The sequence below is a fragment of the Phaethon aethereus genome, assembly GCF_964289735.1.
Source record: "Phaethon aethereus genome assembly, chromosome: 7".
In the NCBI taxonomy this organism is placed as follows: Eukaryota; Metazoa; Chordata; class Aves; order Phaethontiformes; family Phaethontidae; genus Phaethon; species Phaethon aethereus.
In genome coordinates, this window is record NC_138583.1 from 32,320,554 (window position 1) to 32,337,698 (window position 17,145).

The window sequence follows — 17,145 nt, forward strand, 5'->3', positions numbered from 1 at the left end:
CCTATATTCATACAGAACTCCTAGTACCCAGACATCTCCAGAATCCAGTGCAGCAGCTTGGAGATAAATTCATTATGAGGGAGATTTGGGCCAACGGCAGAACACTGAATCTCTGTAGCTAGATAAAGACCTTCCCTCCCCCTTCAGACATAATTTGAAATTCTTGCATATCCATTTCATTTGATGATCTCAATGTTTTAAAACATTAATTAACTTGAACAGTATTTTAATTAGGTAAGGCATAAATAAAGATCTAAAACCTGCAATGCCTCTGCTAGGAGTCAAGAGGAAGTGCTTAAGGGGAAAAGCACATGAACCAGGGCAAATATTGAGCGATCCTTCTAGATTCTCTCTCACATTGCAGCAAAATGGTGGTGTAGCTGGAGTCTGCCTCCAGATCAGTGTTTAACAGCTACCAATGCACCTATTCTCTATATTTTTTTCTAATTCCTTTTAGAATACCTCCCTCCTTTTCATTGCTTTACACTCTGAAGTAGCGAGCTCCACCCTCTGTATTCCAGTGCTATATGAACACTTCCAAAATAGCTTTTTTTGCTTTTAAGCCTGTCACCTGCTGATTTCACAGAATGACAGAATCATTAAAGTTGGAAAGGATCTTCAAGATCATCAAGTCCAACCGTTAACCCAACACCACCATGCCCTCTAAACCACGTCCCAAAGCACCACATCCACACGTTTTTTGAACGCTTCCAGTGATGGTGACTCCACCATCTCCCTGGGCAGCCTGTTCCAATGCTTGACAATTCTTACATCCTCAGGAAAAAATAAAACAAAACAAAATAATCATTCTCTACATGCTTTCTCTGCACAAACAGTTTAGAATGTTTTATAGCGCCTCTCAACACCACTCAGTTTTACACATAAACAAACACAGAAGCCAAGTTTTTCCAACAAAATAATCTGAAGCAGACCTTAACATCTGCAAGAATACACGCTGGTTATTTTTAGATGTCTACTTTTAGGCAGCTAGTTTTAAAAATTCCACCCATATAGACGCCAAGTTATTTTCCAAGGTCACACACTGAGCTAGTGACAGCCCTGATGAAAAAGCCCAGGCATCTTTTTCCTTACAATCATTATCAGAAGGCAAAGAGAAGGAGTAAATTGCATGCTCCCCAACATAGCCATGCAGGAAGGAAGGAGGCTGAGTCAATTCTACTGGGTTTTCAATGTACGCTTGCAAGAAATTCAAATATTCCAGTTGTGATACACTGAGCTTTAAATAGTTTCTGAGACTAAAATGGCAGTCTCCCATTACACTTCATGCAAAGATTTACTTAACAACTTTGGTCTTTCCTTAAGCTAAGCTAAGTGTTTGCAAAGCTACAATAACGTGCAGCCTCCCTCGGCTTTTCCACACACAAAGGTAGCTTGGGAACTCGCTGATAGTGACTGCTTCCCCCGACTTGGCTGTTAATTCAGGCGCCAGGCAACGGATCACAAATGGATAACATGAAGATAAAACATTTGGCAGACACTTGACTGTCATATGCTTTCTGTTGCCAAGAAACAAAATAGGACCCACTAAAACAATCTCATTAATTAACTTTTATATTACTTTATTTTTTATTGGCATCATGTTGGTTAAGCAAATGCTTTTTCTTTCAGAAGGAAAGTGTGTTAAGCTTAAGGAGTGACCTCTAACAACAGAGGCTGGCATTCAACAGATCTTCACAGTAAATAAATTTGGGCCAGATCCCCAGCTAGTTATGGTTGATCTTGCTTCCTGATACTAAAAACCAAACCTTTCTCTTCAAGAAAGATGATGTTAGTAGAGGGATCAATTTACATCAGCTGACAAACTGACTCCTACCTTCTTACCATCTTTTTTCCTTCAGCTTTGAGGAGTTACTAAACAATGTACTACAGCACTGAAATCCTGATCTGTTGGTTCGGTCATTGCCTTTAAAAAATTTTACTACAGATTTTTTTGAATGGTCTTAATTTTGATACAAGTTGGTTGCAGCTGTGATCCACTCACCAAACAATTCTCAAGGAAAAGAAAAATATTTATATTCTCTCAGTGGCAGAATAATATTTACATCCTTGATTTTTTGAAGGAGGACTCTTAATCCTCAAAGAAGTCAGCTAAGACCCAAATGAAAGGCGTGGCTGAAGGACTAATTCACAATGAGTAATAGCTGTAAAGGTGGTCAGAAAGCAAAAAATTGGTCTCTATTACACTAAAACAAAGCCTAGGCCTGTAAGCACTGTACATAAAAGAAAACTTATTGGTGCTCATGCATGCATCTTGCACATGTGAACGTTTGCTACAGCAAGATAAAACAGACCAGAAATGCAAAAGACTACTTTCAGTGTATGTCACTGCAAGCACGACATCTTCTTTAAAAAAGACGACAGTTTAAACAGTACATCCATTTTTCCTGTCCACTTTTTTCTTTAATGTCAGTGAAAACTTTTTCTTACGTTCTGAGTGAGGCAGGGTTCTGTTTATGCCCTGCAAAGAGACACAGAAAAACAGGGAAGTAAAAACAATTTTCTCTATAAAAACCTGCACGAAAATGTAGAAATCACTAGCCCACAGCATAAACAGTGATAGGCAGAAGGCAATATTGCAGATGTTCTTCCTCAGCCTTAACACAAGCGGCATTACCTGTGTCAGGATTTTTAGTACAATACATCACGCCTGTCTGTCAGCTCAGGAACTCCTCAGTCTGTGACGTGATACACCAGGACGTGAACACTACTCAGTATTACGGGTTCCTGAGACCGTGACCATTCTCAGCATCCACCTTCCTACATGCCCTGGTGGAAGACTTTAAAATGAAGTTTATTTAGTTTACCAGCATCTTTATGATATTATCTCCTTTGCAAGAATGAAAGAATATGTTAATGCAATCTCTGAAGTAAAGACTTCACTGTTCTTTTTTATAAGAAATTTAGGTGTGGCACTGAGCAGAAAAATATCATAACCAGGTGAAAGGAATGGATGCGACTTTCCAGTGTACCACATTCAGCTGTCAGCAATCACAGGCTGTAACACCACACAACTCCTTACAGAACTTGGTCAAGTTCCAACTTAAAACATGTAACATTTACAGGTCCCACTGGAAGGCTGGTGGAAGGATTAGTTTTCTTCCAGCTCCTATACTAAATTTGTTAATGGGATGTTTGTAGACTTTTTTCTTGTGACAACATCATCTATTAGTTAAAATGGCTCTTCTCCCTTCACAAGTGTCATACAGTTTTGGATGTATGTCCTGACAGGTACATTTTCTCTTTTGTTAGGCTGAAGCAACACAGTTGGTTAGAGACCTACCCACCACCATCCTGTCATCAAACAAGGCATCAACATTCTTCTCTACAGTCATTCTCCCCCGGTAAACTCCTAACATACAGCAAAAATCCTTCTTCTTAGTCCCCAAGCACACAAAGGTCTCTCACTGAGTAAAACTGAATTTCAACCTATTTCTAAGATTTGCCCTAAACTTCTCCATACAATATGCTAATCCCCACTTGATTATGCCTCCCAAATGTGTCACCAGTACACTTTGTCAGCAGACCCCTATGTTTCCCTTGTCCACCTTACAACTCATTTATGAACTATAATCTCTTCCACCTTAATTAGTAATTTCACAAGAATATTCAAGCACCACAGCATTGTTTCAGGAGAAAAAAAAAGTAGTGTAGCCATTTTCATTTTTATTTTAATAATGCCTACAGGCTTCTACTAAGGGTAAGGAACTACTGGGCTAAGATCTGTAAAAAACATAGTAAAACTCCTGTACCAATTAAAATCTGAACAGGTTAGATAACCATTGGACAGGAGACAAAACTAGGACGTAGAAAGAAAGGAATTAATGAGTCTAAATTTGCACACTACAGATCAGTAGCAAAGCCAGAGAGAGAACCTAGAGGTCTCAGAACACTCCAGGCAGGAACCCACAAGACAGTTTTTCGGTTTTCTTTGTTTATTTGATTTGAATACAGATGCACTTGGCAGGAATATTAAACATTAGAACAAATAAACAATATAGTCCAACTAAAAAAAAGTTGTCTCTCTATGAGACTGTTGCTTAGATAAATCACCAAAATATCTGAGGACTAAGGCTCAAAAATGTGCTAGAAGAGGCAAATCTGAAACAGTTAAAGGCTTTTACAGTCCTCCATGTGCTTTAAGTACAAAGCACAGTTGATAGGCAAGAATACAGGAAGAATTCAAATGATGCCTTATAACTCTTCTTTTTTACTGCAAGGCAATTTTTATCACAGCCTATTGGATTATATTAAAAATTCTTTCATTAAAATTTTATTACCACTGAAATTACTACATATGAGATGTGACTCTAGACCAAGAAAATTTTCTTTCTTATCACAGTGATTAAAGCAGAAATCTAAACAAGAGGGGTTTTTACAACCTTAAATTCAACACCTGTCTAGTCTAGTTTCCTCACTGGAAACATCAGGATATTAACCACAACATCTGGATAACTAAACAGGGGTGTGTGTGGGGGGTGTGTTAGTTTGTTATGGTAAACAAAGCAAATGAAAGTGCTACCATAACAGACCTCAGAAGTATCTGCTGTCAGATACAAGTAAGCAGTAAGGAAAGTTAAACAGTCAGAAATATGCACGATTAAAATTGATAGCAGGATTAAAATCAGGTTTTTTTTAATCCTGGAAAAAAAAAAAACCTGATAGAGGTTTTTAAGTCAAAAGAGAGGGAGATTTATTCTTCTTTCAACTCACATTCACATGCTTTTACATCTGCAAGTTTTATTTAGAAGTAGGGCAATGGCATTTCCTTCTAGTTAAAATGCATAAGGGATGCCTCGCAGTAGCAGCGGTTCTATTTATTTATTAATTATCTGTGATTGAAAGGACAGAAAATGAGAACCATGTTCATTGTTACCTGCCATATCTAACCAGTAGTTCCACATTGCTGTTCCTACTACTCAGCGCCCCGTGCATTATAATCCGCGCATTAGGAGCACAGAGAGCTCATCTCTGTGCAATTCCTTTCTCCGTTCTGCCCAAATTTTCTGCTAGGAATTTTCTAAGCAGAATTCTGCTCAGGACTTGCACGTGGGATAAGACCAAAGATAACGGAAATTCACACTGACCATCACTCATCTGTCATGTCATTCACCATCAGGAGGACAGAGTTTCAAAGGAAGAGCCCTGACAAGCAAGATGAATGCCTGGGGGATGGAGAAGGACATCATTGCTTATGTGAACGCTGAAACCCTTCAGGTGTCAGATTCTACCTTTCGGCTAGTCCTTTATTTTACAAGCAGCCCACTGATATCCTTAATGTTCCTTAAGATATAAGGATGAAAAGACTTCAGCCTAAAAAAAGTATAGCCTGTGCCTTCCAAGTGCAGACCGCAGTGCGTGGACTGGACTGCTGAAGGGCAGGAGCCCCTACATTCAGCCGACTACTGCCGTCAGAATCCCAGAGCCTTAAAAGAGAATCACAGAGCAAATCAAGCTGGAAGGGACCTCTGGAAATCCCTAGTTCAACCTTCTGCCCAAAGCAGGGCTACTTGCAAAACCAGACCAAGTTGCTCAGGGCCTTTTTCCATCAACTTCTGAAAATCTCCAGAGATCGCACAACGTCTCTGGGTAATCTTACCAAGGGCTCAGACACACTCATTGTGAAAACAATTTCCTTCTATTCTCCTGCTGCGACCTGTGATCGCTGTCTTCCACCCTTTCACTATGCACCAAGGAGAGTCGGGGAAGGGGGCTATATAGAAAAATATGGATCCATTCAGGTGGTTGAAGCCAGCAATTGTATCTGCCCTTTGCCGCCTTTTCCCCGGGCCTACACAAAGCCAGCTCCTTCAGATTTTCCATCCAATGTGCAAGACATCATTTAGCTTTGCCGAACGTCACAAGTTGCATGCTGGCCCATTCTTCCAGATCGCTTAAGTCCCTCTGAATGGCAGCCCTGCTCTCCCTCCAGTGCACTGACTGCTCCTCCCAACCTGATGCCATCTATGAATATGCTATGGGGGCATCTAGGTCACTGATGAAGATGCTGAACAGCAGTAACTCCAGCATCAAGCCCCGAGGCACACTGCTCGTCACAGGCTGCGAAGTTGGGCTTCAAAACACTGATATGTTGAGCCTGAAGGTCTAGTGAGTTTTTCACAAACCTTGTAGTCCACCCATTTGGTCCATAACCCCCAGTCTGACTACAAATACACTATGGGAGATAAATGTCTTTGTGTGCTGGCTTGGAGAATATTGAGCAGACTCAAGTTCAAAGCTGCACCCCCTGCTACACACCAACGTCCAGACAGAACAGATTAAAGGGTGATCACCACTGGGTGAAACTTAGCAGTTGTTTGTGCTAAGAAAAGCTCTTTCACCATTTCAGAGGTCCAAGGTGCTCATACGCACACATCCCAAATGGAAACAATCAACTCTTGGGTCACCAACTGGGAATTCCTCCCTTTTTCCTGTATTACAAGTAACAACTTACTCCTTCTGTCCATTTTTTTCCTATTATATTTACTAAAGGGATACCAGCAAGGCCTTTTAACACCTCATTCTCTTGTTATTAAGCCACGCTCCTTCAAAGAACAGAGAGTAGCTAAGATGTGGTCTGTCCCTTCTATTTAAAGAATGAGCTGTTATAGTTAGCCATCCATCCCAGATAAATGAGAAAACAATTCCACCCTTTGACATCTGAGAACCCACGGAACAATTTTATGAACAAAAATTAATACAAGCCAATAAGCTGGCATTTAACTGAGCTCTTAGTCAGCAATTTATGCACACTGATGACACCCACACGCCAATTCTACTAATTTTTATCACGAGTTTCACATTCATTCCTTGACAAATCAGAAGTGGAAAAAAAACCAAAACCAACGCACCCAACAAATCGTTTGGCCTTTTAGAAGGTTGTTTACGTATACGCTAAAGAGAATCAGAAGTCTAACTCAAGGTCAACTGTGTTGCCAAAGAAGGCAGTTCAAAACAAATTCCACCTAGAGTACATGTCTCTGATCAGAGATTTGAAAGGCTGGATAACGCATACCTGACAGACACCTACACTGGAAACACAAATCCTTTGTTCCACTCTGAGCATTTGTCCTTTTTATGTAGACACCTTTACATGGATCACAGCTTCTCAGAAGCTCAGTTTCCAGATAGCTTTATTATAGTGTCACTAATTTTTCCAGCTCAGAACTATTTGCAGCTTCAGACCAAATGCTATTTTTAATCTTAAACTCTGGCTCATTGTTAGGTTTAATTTTATTGGGTACTTAAAGATGCATTTTGGATTGTTCTCATGCCTTTGCAGTGCCAAGAAAATTCTCCTGGTGATCTCTGGACTAAATTTACAATTATTATTCTTTTTTCATCAACCTAAAATACTGAAATAACAACATGTGTTGTTACCCATCAATTTAAAAAAAAAAACAAAAACAAAACAGACACAAGACCAAAAACCTTAAATGCTGTATTGTGTCTTAGACTCCCAATTCAAAAGAGGTCATTTTGTGTCAAAGGATACGAGACATAATTTTCCTCATCTCCATGCCACCCACACCTGTTCCAAGAGGCACACGGATACCTTATACAACTGTCTTTTAAAGTCTCCAGCTAATCTGACCATACCAATTCTGCCCTTACTTCCTAGTCATCTGTCTCAGCAAACACAAACATACTCTTCACTATTATCAATTAATTTGCAACGCAGTAATTCCTGGAACTCTAGAATGAGAGTCCCATTTTCCAAAAATGTCAGATTTAGCATATTTTAGAGTACAAGCAGCTTCCAAACAAAACAAATGAGCTGGGTCATCACAGAAAGTTGTTCTTATTGTTCTTCAATTAGAATCACATAAAAGAAAAAAAATCTAATCCTGGGAATAATCAGCAATACCTATGTCCTGATAGGCATTTTACTCGTGCTGTCAGAAATTGAAAACACTGCTCCTCTATGTAAATGGTGTTACTTTTGGGTCAAACAACACTAAAACCAGAAAAAAGCGTAAGTGTTTCTGTCCCATTGAAGTTGTTTAAAAAATAAAAAACTTCTAGCATATAATGCAGTTTAAGCAGATGAAAAATCCTGGATCTCTAGAAGGCACTGCTTCCTACTCAATTCTGCCACATCAGAATACATGCGCCTTTCCAACATCCACACCCACACCAAAACCTCATAAATTTAAATGCACGCTATGAATAGAACTATCGTAAGGCAGTCTGATGGAAGATGAGTTGGAAATACCTTGGAAATATTTTAAATGGCTCCAGTGCCTTGGAGACGTAGTTAACTGTCCTGTGCTAGAACTAAGTAATACAGATGCTTATTTAAATGTAGCTGAAATGCATGTTCCAGACCCGGCTGTAGTGACAACTCTTGTTTGCAGCTCACGAGAAAAAAATTCTATTTCAGGAAGAAACTTACTCTTGGGAAAGATGGTTCCAAATCTCTCCTTAAATGAATTCCCACTTAAACGTCTTTCCTTCTGTAAGCCCCATTACACACTGGAGCAGTAAGGTCTCTGCAAACAAATACTCACAGACTCACAAACTAGGGCTGGACAAACAAGCTTCCATCGTTGCCAGTCCAAGTGACCTCCAGGTTATGTCCCCGGTTGCCCTCACCAGAGGGCTAGAAGAAACAGCACTGTGTTCTATCAACAGTATCTATTCCAGAACTGAGGACTAATGCCGCCACCTTTGAAGCATGTGAAAAGATTTAGCTGTCCTCAGAACAGTGTGAGGATCACTTACGCAAGCACCACCATGCTCTGGCAGAATGCTAGGAAGCAGGGAGGCACTGACCAGCCTGGACCACTGCTGGCACGCAGCAGCCGCTCCAGCACCCACCCCACCGCAACAGCCAAAACAGCTTCATCAGCGGGCTGCAACAGTCCGCACCGACTCCAGCTCCTGGGCAAGATCCACGTGTGACGCTACGCGTGGGCTCAGTCTTCAGCCCGGTGTAGCTACAGCTCCACAAGCAAGGCTTTAAGGCATCAGGGTATTTTATGACTTGGTAGTGCCTACCACAATGGAGACCAGCTCTTTCTTTGTGATCCTAATGCACCACCTCATTGCAGCACCTCATTACTGCCATGTTCCACAGCAGTGCTACTGTGGAAACAATCAATTCAGCAGCAAGGGACTGCGACTCGTGGGAAGCCAATGCACTTTGCATCTGAGAAGACAAAAGATTAAATAAAACACCTCTGCATATCCCTTAGAACTACCCCGTAAAAGCAGAGGTCTTTTCTAGGCAGCTCTGAGTATACATGGGATCTCCTGGTCTGCTGAATCAGTGCCTGTGACCAGCACAATTCTTTAATAATCGCATATGACAGGGCCCTGAATTTGAAGAGACGTTCAAACAAACATCCTACTCCAAGCAGCCGAGAACAGAGTCTGTCAGAATATTCTCAAACATTGTTCCAAGTGGCAGAGTGGCATAGGCACAGCACAAGAGTGATATTCCAGCTGTAATTTAGAGAGGGAACATTACAAATGGCTCAGAGCAGTTCCCATGCACCTATCCTTTCCTCCTTTTTCACAACCTTCCTGAATTTAAAAGGGAGATACAGCTTTTTCAAAACAGTCTTGGCTGAGTCACTAATAAGAACAGCAGCAACAACAAAAAATTACATGCTGGGACTAACTGGCAGGATCTGGCAGTGCAGGAAGGCTTCAAGGCAGCGAGCCAGACAACTGGAGCCCACTGGCCAGGTACACTTGTTCCTTGGGGAACCCGGCATTAGTCTCACCCAGCAGCGGAACCACAGAACAATTCTGGCTTAAGTGTCGGAAAAAGTGTTTAAAGACTTGCTCTCTCAGCTGTTGGTGAAGGTGGCATACATCAGAGCCAAACTAAAGCAAATTTAAATTACTGCACTGGAAGTCGGAGGTAGGTAAAATTTATCAGATTTAGGAGTCCTTAGTCCCTGATGCAGGCTCGAGGCAATGGTTTCGTGCAGAGGAGAGACTTGGGACATTGGGGACATGACACTGTGGTGTAATACTGTGCTGCCTGCAACCCACTGGGATACTCCAGTGTCTCCCTCTTTCTAATAATTACCTACTGTGGCACTGAGTATATTTATTTTTGAGTGCTTGCAGTCTTTACACACAGACCGTAATGGGTTTTCTGCCTGCAGACATTTCAGAAAATCAATTCAAATTAACTTTTGAAATGCATTAGAGAAACTACTTTAAAGCCTTTTGTGGACACCCTCGCTCATAATTAAGAGTGACCTTAATCAATTTCAGTTAGCTCATTACCAGAATAAATTAAAATCAGAGCCCCTTCAACTCCGAATTCACTTCTTTCTTTAATTTGGATTAATTTTTCTTACGTCTCTCCATCAGACTTTGTCAAACTATGAGGCTGGAGAACAAATGGAAAAAAAGAAACATTCCTGCGTTACCTTCACGGTCATTACACTGTGAGCCCGCTGTAACAGAACATGTTCTCGCACAAAGCTGCTATACTCTTGTTTCTAACACCAAAGTAACCATGGCTGTAAAACTCATAAGGAGTTTTTGTGAGTTTGTGAAGGAGCTCAAAGCAAATGAACCAAAACAGCCTGCATTTTACAGAAGTCTTCAGAGCTAGAGTTAGGCTCAACGATCACGTAGCAGTTGCTGAGCACTGAGACTTTTCCTTATAACCAGGGTTGCCAGCTGCCTTATTTGGGGACAGGAATAACCTGTTTTGACAGATTTACTGCTCTTACCATTTTCCCCTAAACCTTTAATGAAGTTTTTATGAACCATTTCCTTCAAACAACACCCCTTCACCAGTTGACAATGCAAGGAAGTTACATTTGCCGAGTGGAACAGAGTCAAGCAGACAGATGGGAGGCAAAACAAGCTGAGAAGAAACTCATGCTGCTTGCCAAGCATCTTCCTAATATTTTCCACAACAAGCTGTAAGCAGTATTCCCCACTTTCTCAAATATCACATCTTCCCTATGATCATGATTTTTAAGTCATCTTCTACTCTCTTACAGCATTACTGAAAGAACAGAATTAGTCAGACAACCTTTTTGCCTAATTGGAAGAGTAACTTGCTTGTATGTGTCCAGAAATCTGTATTTATCCACCAAGCACCTGTAAAGCAGCAAGCACTGGAGAAGTTGAGCAGCATTCCACTGATCAAACCGGTGTGACACTGACTGCCTAAAGAAAATCAGCCTGGTAGTAGCATGTTAACTGAAGACTTCACCAGTTACTTTGAAATTCAGATGAGTGTAAACCTTTGGAACGCCAGAAGCTGAGCTGTACTGTGAGTGAAACTTGAAATAGCATGAACCCAGGAGAATTCATCCTTTTGTTGCCACCTATTTAAATTACTATGGGTTTGCAAGGATGCATGCGTGCCTGAGTGTGTGTATTTAAGCATGAGGGGGTGACTGTGATTCTCCCTCTGTGTCTCCAGCATTACTTCACTATGCGTTGCTGTGGAAGTGCCAGTATTACCAGTAGGTAGCTCTGAGAGGAAAGGCAGCAAGAGTGAAGCATGGAAGAGCAAGGTGGTGGTAACTAAAGCCTGCAACGGCATCCAAGGTGCCTGAGCTTAAACCTCACCTTCGTCAGACTTTTTGAGGAATCTTGGGCACATCATTTATATCCCTCACATGTTAAAATGAATGTGCAGTGGAAAACAATGGCTGTTTTTACTTAGCTTAGGTCTGACACTGAGACTGACAAAAATCTATAAAACCTTGAGAGTGCTTTGTCTTCTCCAACTGTAGGTGTCCTGAAAAGTTCTTACATAACATTCGTGCAGGACACGAAGGAGGAACCAACCAAACTTCATGCTGCATTACGAAATGCATGCCAGCCATCCACGCTGTCCTCTGAATTACACACATAGCACCATTTGTCCCAAAGAATTCAAAGAACTTTACAACCTTTAGTAGAATATGAAGTAAGCTGATACAAAGTCCTGACACGCAGAACTCCCACTGCTGGTGAGCAGGAGGGGTTTCACGTTCAGAGAACCTGCGGGATAGGACTTGCAAATGCAGGAGGAGGAGAGTATTGCTTCAGGGTAAATCCATACCCTGGGAGCAGAGCAGATTGTCTGAAGCCTATGAATTTCATGGTATGATTCAAAGAATTACTTTTAACCACAAACAACTTCTTCTCTTTGTTTTACAGTCCATCTACATTTTGTCATAGAATGAAAAGAGGTCAACTATCGGTTCTCAGAAACATGCAGGTACTCAAAAAAACCCCTGAAGATAGGCCACGGAGGAGAAGCAGAGATGAAACAAGGTAAGAACGAAGGTGACCTATCACTTTGCTAAGTGTTCTACCTGCATTCATTCAAATCCATAGCGCAATAAAGACAAGTTCAAGACAGATAGTCTTGTGTGGGATGATTTCTACCAGTAAAATCCTAACAAAACAACAGGAAACAAACTGATACATGTAATAACTGTATAAGCAAACTGCAATGCTTAAGACTGGAAGCTGTCTCTTACATGGAAAACAAAAATTTCATGCAACACTGAGACAACAAGTGGAAAGTACCGTAACCAGAGTCTATCATATCCATAAAGTAAACTATTCAGTGATACATCTAAAAACATAGCAAGCAGTTATGATGTGGATTAGGAAAACAGATAATAACTACCTCATTAAAATTTGACCTGGGATTGCTGAAATGGTTTCAGGAACTTCAGTGCAGTCACAATCTTGATTTCACAAGGCATCAAACAGCCCCTTCCCAATGAGCTTACCGACATGCTGCGATGCCACCTCAGCCCTGACACAGGGAGGAGACCCACCCCGCACAAGTGTGGGCAGCCAGACCCTTTTGCCTTTGCCCAAGCTCATTCAAGGACGAGTCAAGTTTGACGCTGCCTTATATTACAAAAACTGCACGAGAAGCAATGTGGTGATGAGCACCATGATAAAAGAGATCCACAGAGAACAGAAAACAAACACCTTCAAAATTTTTAAAATATAATTGAAAACTGTCCAATGTCAGTATCATTGATAGGCCAAGCATCTGTTATATTCCTTACTCGTGGCAATTTCCTGATGAGAGCTGAAAACAAAAAGCCCAAAGTAATATATTCTGTTCAGTGGAGTGAATTTTATGTCTTCCTTCCCCTCTCACGCCTGTTTATTATTCTAGTGTATTTCTAGTCTTGTCAATGGGCAGGCAAACACTTGTCAGAAGTACTGCTTCCAGTCTGACTGGCTTTGCTACTCCAGGACTTCACAGTAACTTTCTCCTCTTGAAAAGACTAAGCAAGGAAAGAAAGAAGCAAGCCTGGGGAAACAAAAATGCTATTTGTCATGATGAGGCCTCAAGAGCAAACGGTAGGTTTTTTTTCCTCCACTCCATTGCATCAGTAATTTGCTAGTAAGTCTCAAATTCTAAAAGCTCTTCTAAGCACTGCTGCTATTATCAGTTTCAAATTCAAACTCATTTGTACTTATCAACTTCATGGGCAAAAAGGGAGACTGTTACGTATAAGGAAAATACATGTGATGTTGCTCCTCCTTTCACATTATCAGTATTTAGGAATTGTTCAGGTAAAGCTAATAAGTATGGACCATGCATCTGGATCTGTCAACCTTTTTTTCTAAATAAATAATTCCTCTTCAACTGAAACTGTCTCTCAGAAATATTGTAAGATGAATTTGTACCTGTGTGCAGGTTATTTCTTTAAAGCATTTGGTTTAAACTGTTTTCTTTCTGTAAATGAATGTTTATATAGGTCTGGATGAGCAACCTGCCTGGAGAGCATGCCAAATACAATACCGTATTAGTATGTCTGAGGCTGTCCCTGATACTGCTTAAAACAGGCAATGCAGTGTGGTAAAGGAACAAGACAGGGATGCCAACAGAACTGGAAAACAGAATTTCCAGGCAAACTATTGGATCTCTCACTTCGCCTGATTAAGACAGTCTGTGTGTTACCTCTGTCCTGGTTTCAAGTGGCTACTCTACCCTGTATTAACTCTACCCTGGCTGAAACCAGGACAACATCTCAAAAAACAAATTTAACTATCTGGGATAGGCACCCAGAAACTATGGAACCACAATTTATCACATATCCTAAAAAATTCAGCCAAGTATTTTTCAAAGTGGTTTTTTAGGGGACAGACAAAATCCACTCCCACCATCTCACTGCAGTTAAATCAAATTTCAAGGCAAAAAATGCACATATGGACAACAATATACTTTGCAAATATTCACTTAAAACTCTTTAGTACTCCAGCTTTTTCATTTATAAAGTGCCTCTCTCTTCTCTACTCCCTTACAACTTCATCTAGCGCTGTCACTGCAGTATCCAGCTACCAGAGTATCCAAATTTGTTCAAAGCAGCTTTCAATATTAATATCTAAATTCTGCAAAATACCCTAAAATCACACATACACACAAGCTTATACATAGTCTCTCAGCCCCATGCCGTATGAGTGCTAGACACTTGATCCTTGTACGAGTGCTAGACACTTGATAGCAGCTGTATGCTTCACTAGTGATGGATTAAAGCAAGGTGCATTTCTTTTAATTAAAAACACCAATTATTTAGATGAGACAGACATCAGAGTCATCAACAATGACAACTCAGTTGCTCTGTGTGCTGGTTTTGGCTGGGATAGAGTTAGTTTTCTTCTTACTAGCTAGAATGGGGCTGTGTTTTGGATTTGTGCTGAAAACAGTGTTGATAACACAGTTATTTTTGTTATTGCTGAGCAGTGCTTACACACAGTCAAGGCCTTTTCTGCTTCTCACCCCACCCCACCAGCGAGCAGGCTGGGGGTGCACAAGAGGCTGGGAGGGGACACAGTTGGAACAGCTGACCCCAACTGACCAAAGGGACATTCCATACCATACAATGTCACGCCTAGCATATAAAGCTGGGGGAAAAAGGAGGAAGGGGGGACGTTCAGAGTGATGGTGTTTGTCTTCCCAAGTAACCATTACGTGTGCTGGAGCCCTGCTTTCTTGGAGATGGCCAAACATCTGCCTGATCATGGGGAGTAGTGAATGAATTCCTTGTTTTGCTCTGCTTGCATGCATGGCTTTTGCTTTACCTACTAAACCATCTTTATCTCAACCCACGAGTTTTCTCCCTTTTACTCTTCCGATTCTCTCCCCCATCCCGCCGTGGGGGGAGTCAGCGAGTGGCTGTGTGGGGCCAGCTGGGTTGAACCACGATGTTCTGAAATGAAAAGAAGTGATGCTGACAACCGTCTAATCCTCCTCCCCGTTACGGGCATTCTGGGAACTCTGTGGGGCAACAGCAAGGGAATAGTAACAGCACAAAGAAAAGTCTTAGAAATCTGGCATTAAACCTGTACATCTTCACTCATCAGGTGAATTTTCTAGACAAGATAAAATAACATTAGGCACTACGGACGCAAAGCCACATAAGCAGCGTCTGCCTAATTTAACCAGACAGCCAAGAGGCAGGGGAATATTCCTAAGTCTTGCTGGTTTTCCGTTGCTTAGCCGACCCCATCTATTTGCCTGTTTATACACTGTTCCTCCGATACGAATTTTAAGGTTTTACCTTCGCTGCTTCTGTGACTTTTTGAAACTCAACTGTACAGTAAAACATTGGTGTCTGCTCTTTCAGCAGTGCAGTAACACAGTATAACTTTCAAAGCAAAAAGACAATTACTGAACACACAATTTTCACAACTCCCAGGCTTTTCAAAACGGAAAAAAAAAGTCTGCAGTTACAGTTTAAAAAATACTGGGGGAAGATTATTCTCTTTAAAAGAGAAAAATTTTTTTTGTCATAAGTTTTGTATAGCTATGGAGTCCATGTTGTAAACAGTCCAGAAAAGTTTAGGCGTCTTCCATTTATGACTTTGATGATTACTCAGAAGCCAAAATGAAGAGGACATAAGTGACACAAGGTTTAAAACAAACAAACAAAAAAATTTAAAAAATTAAAATACCTTCCTAATGTCAGTCTCAATGGCACCTAACCATGCACCTACTGTACAGTCTGCCTTTTGCCCAAGCTCTTTTATAATTGCTAAAGGAACACTATTCATTTGCCTGCAGCTGCAAAAATAAAGAAGGTAATCTTCTTACTCTCATTTGAATACGAAATTAAACACAATGGTTTAAAAAACAGAATCTCAGTATTTTTAAAAACAGGAAACAGATAAGATATTATGGATTACCTAATGTAATATACTTCAGATAACAATTATTCAGAACATCAAGTTAGATAAATTTGGGCTACTCATAATGAGGTGTGTACCATGGTCGCAGCTCTCATGAAGCTACTACTCTGCTGCAAAGTTAGAGAAAAACTGCAATGAGAAGAAATAGATACAAATGGCAGATGCAATGTTCATACTCTCTCACCCAAATGAATCCCAGAGAGCAATACAAACTTAACTAATTATTTGAAAAGTGCCCCAAATCTTACAAATATTTTGCTAGCAGTGAAGTCGTGTTAGTGAAGTACTAAAGGAGCTTTCCCTGGGTTAGAACAGTATGGCAGTCTAACAGTATGTATAATTTATATGTACATAAATAAAACAACAACAATCAACCAAACCACTGGACTAGGGAAGAGGAATGAAAAGAATACATAAATAAATCTGCATCAGAAACAACCCTGAAAAAAAACATTCTTCTCTTCTCCTTTCTATTAAACAAAGGTCAATAAGAGATTATGGAAAATGTATGTCTGCTTCACACATCTGTAATTCTAGGCTGCTTAGATTCATAAAAATTACTTCCAAAATCAAAGGTAAGCCCACATTTCCAAGCCTGTCCATTTCAGCCCTAGCATTTGCAACATCAATTATTTAACACAGGATGCAAACATTACCATAGGTACAGATCAGTAACTAAAAAGGAAGTTTCTAAAACTCAGTTTCACACAACATAATTCCATGAAGATTTAAACTTTAGAAGAACATACAAGTAGTGTAAATACACTTTGTATTTTCTTCTTCTAAGTTCGCAGTTGATTTTCATTTGACAGCATGTGGAAGTTTAGAATCCCTACATGGAAAAATCTTAAATGCTACTAACAGAACGAAGGCACCACTATTTCAAAGTACCAGCAATTATCCAAGGTGGGGCTGGCCAAGCTTCCCAGTCCTAGGAGATACAAGTTAAAGGTCTCAAGTAGCTTGGAGCGCACCATCCCCGCTGCACGGAGA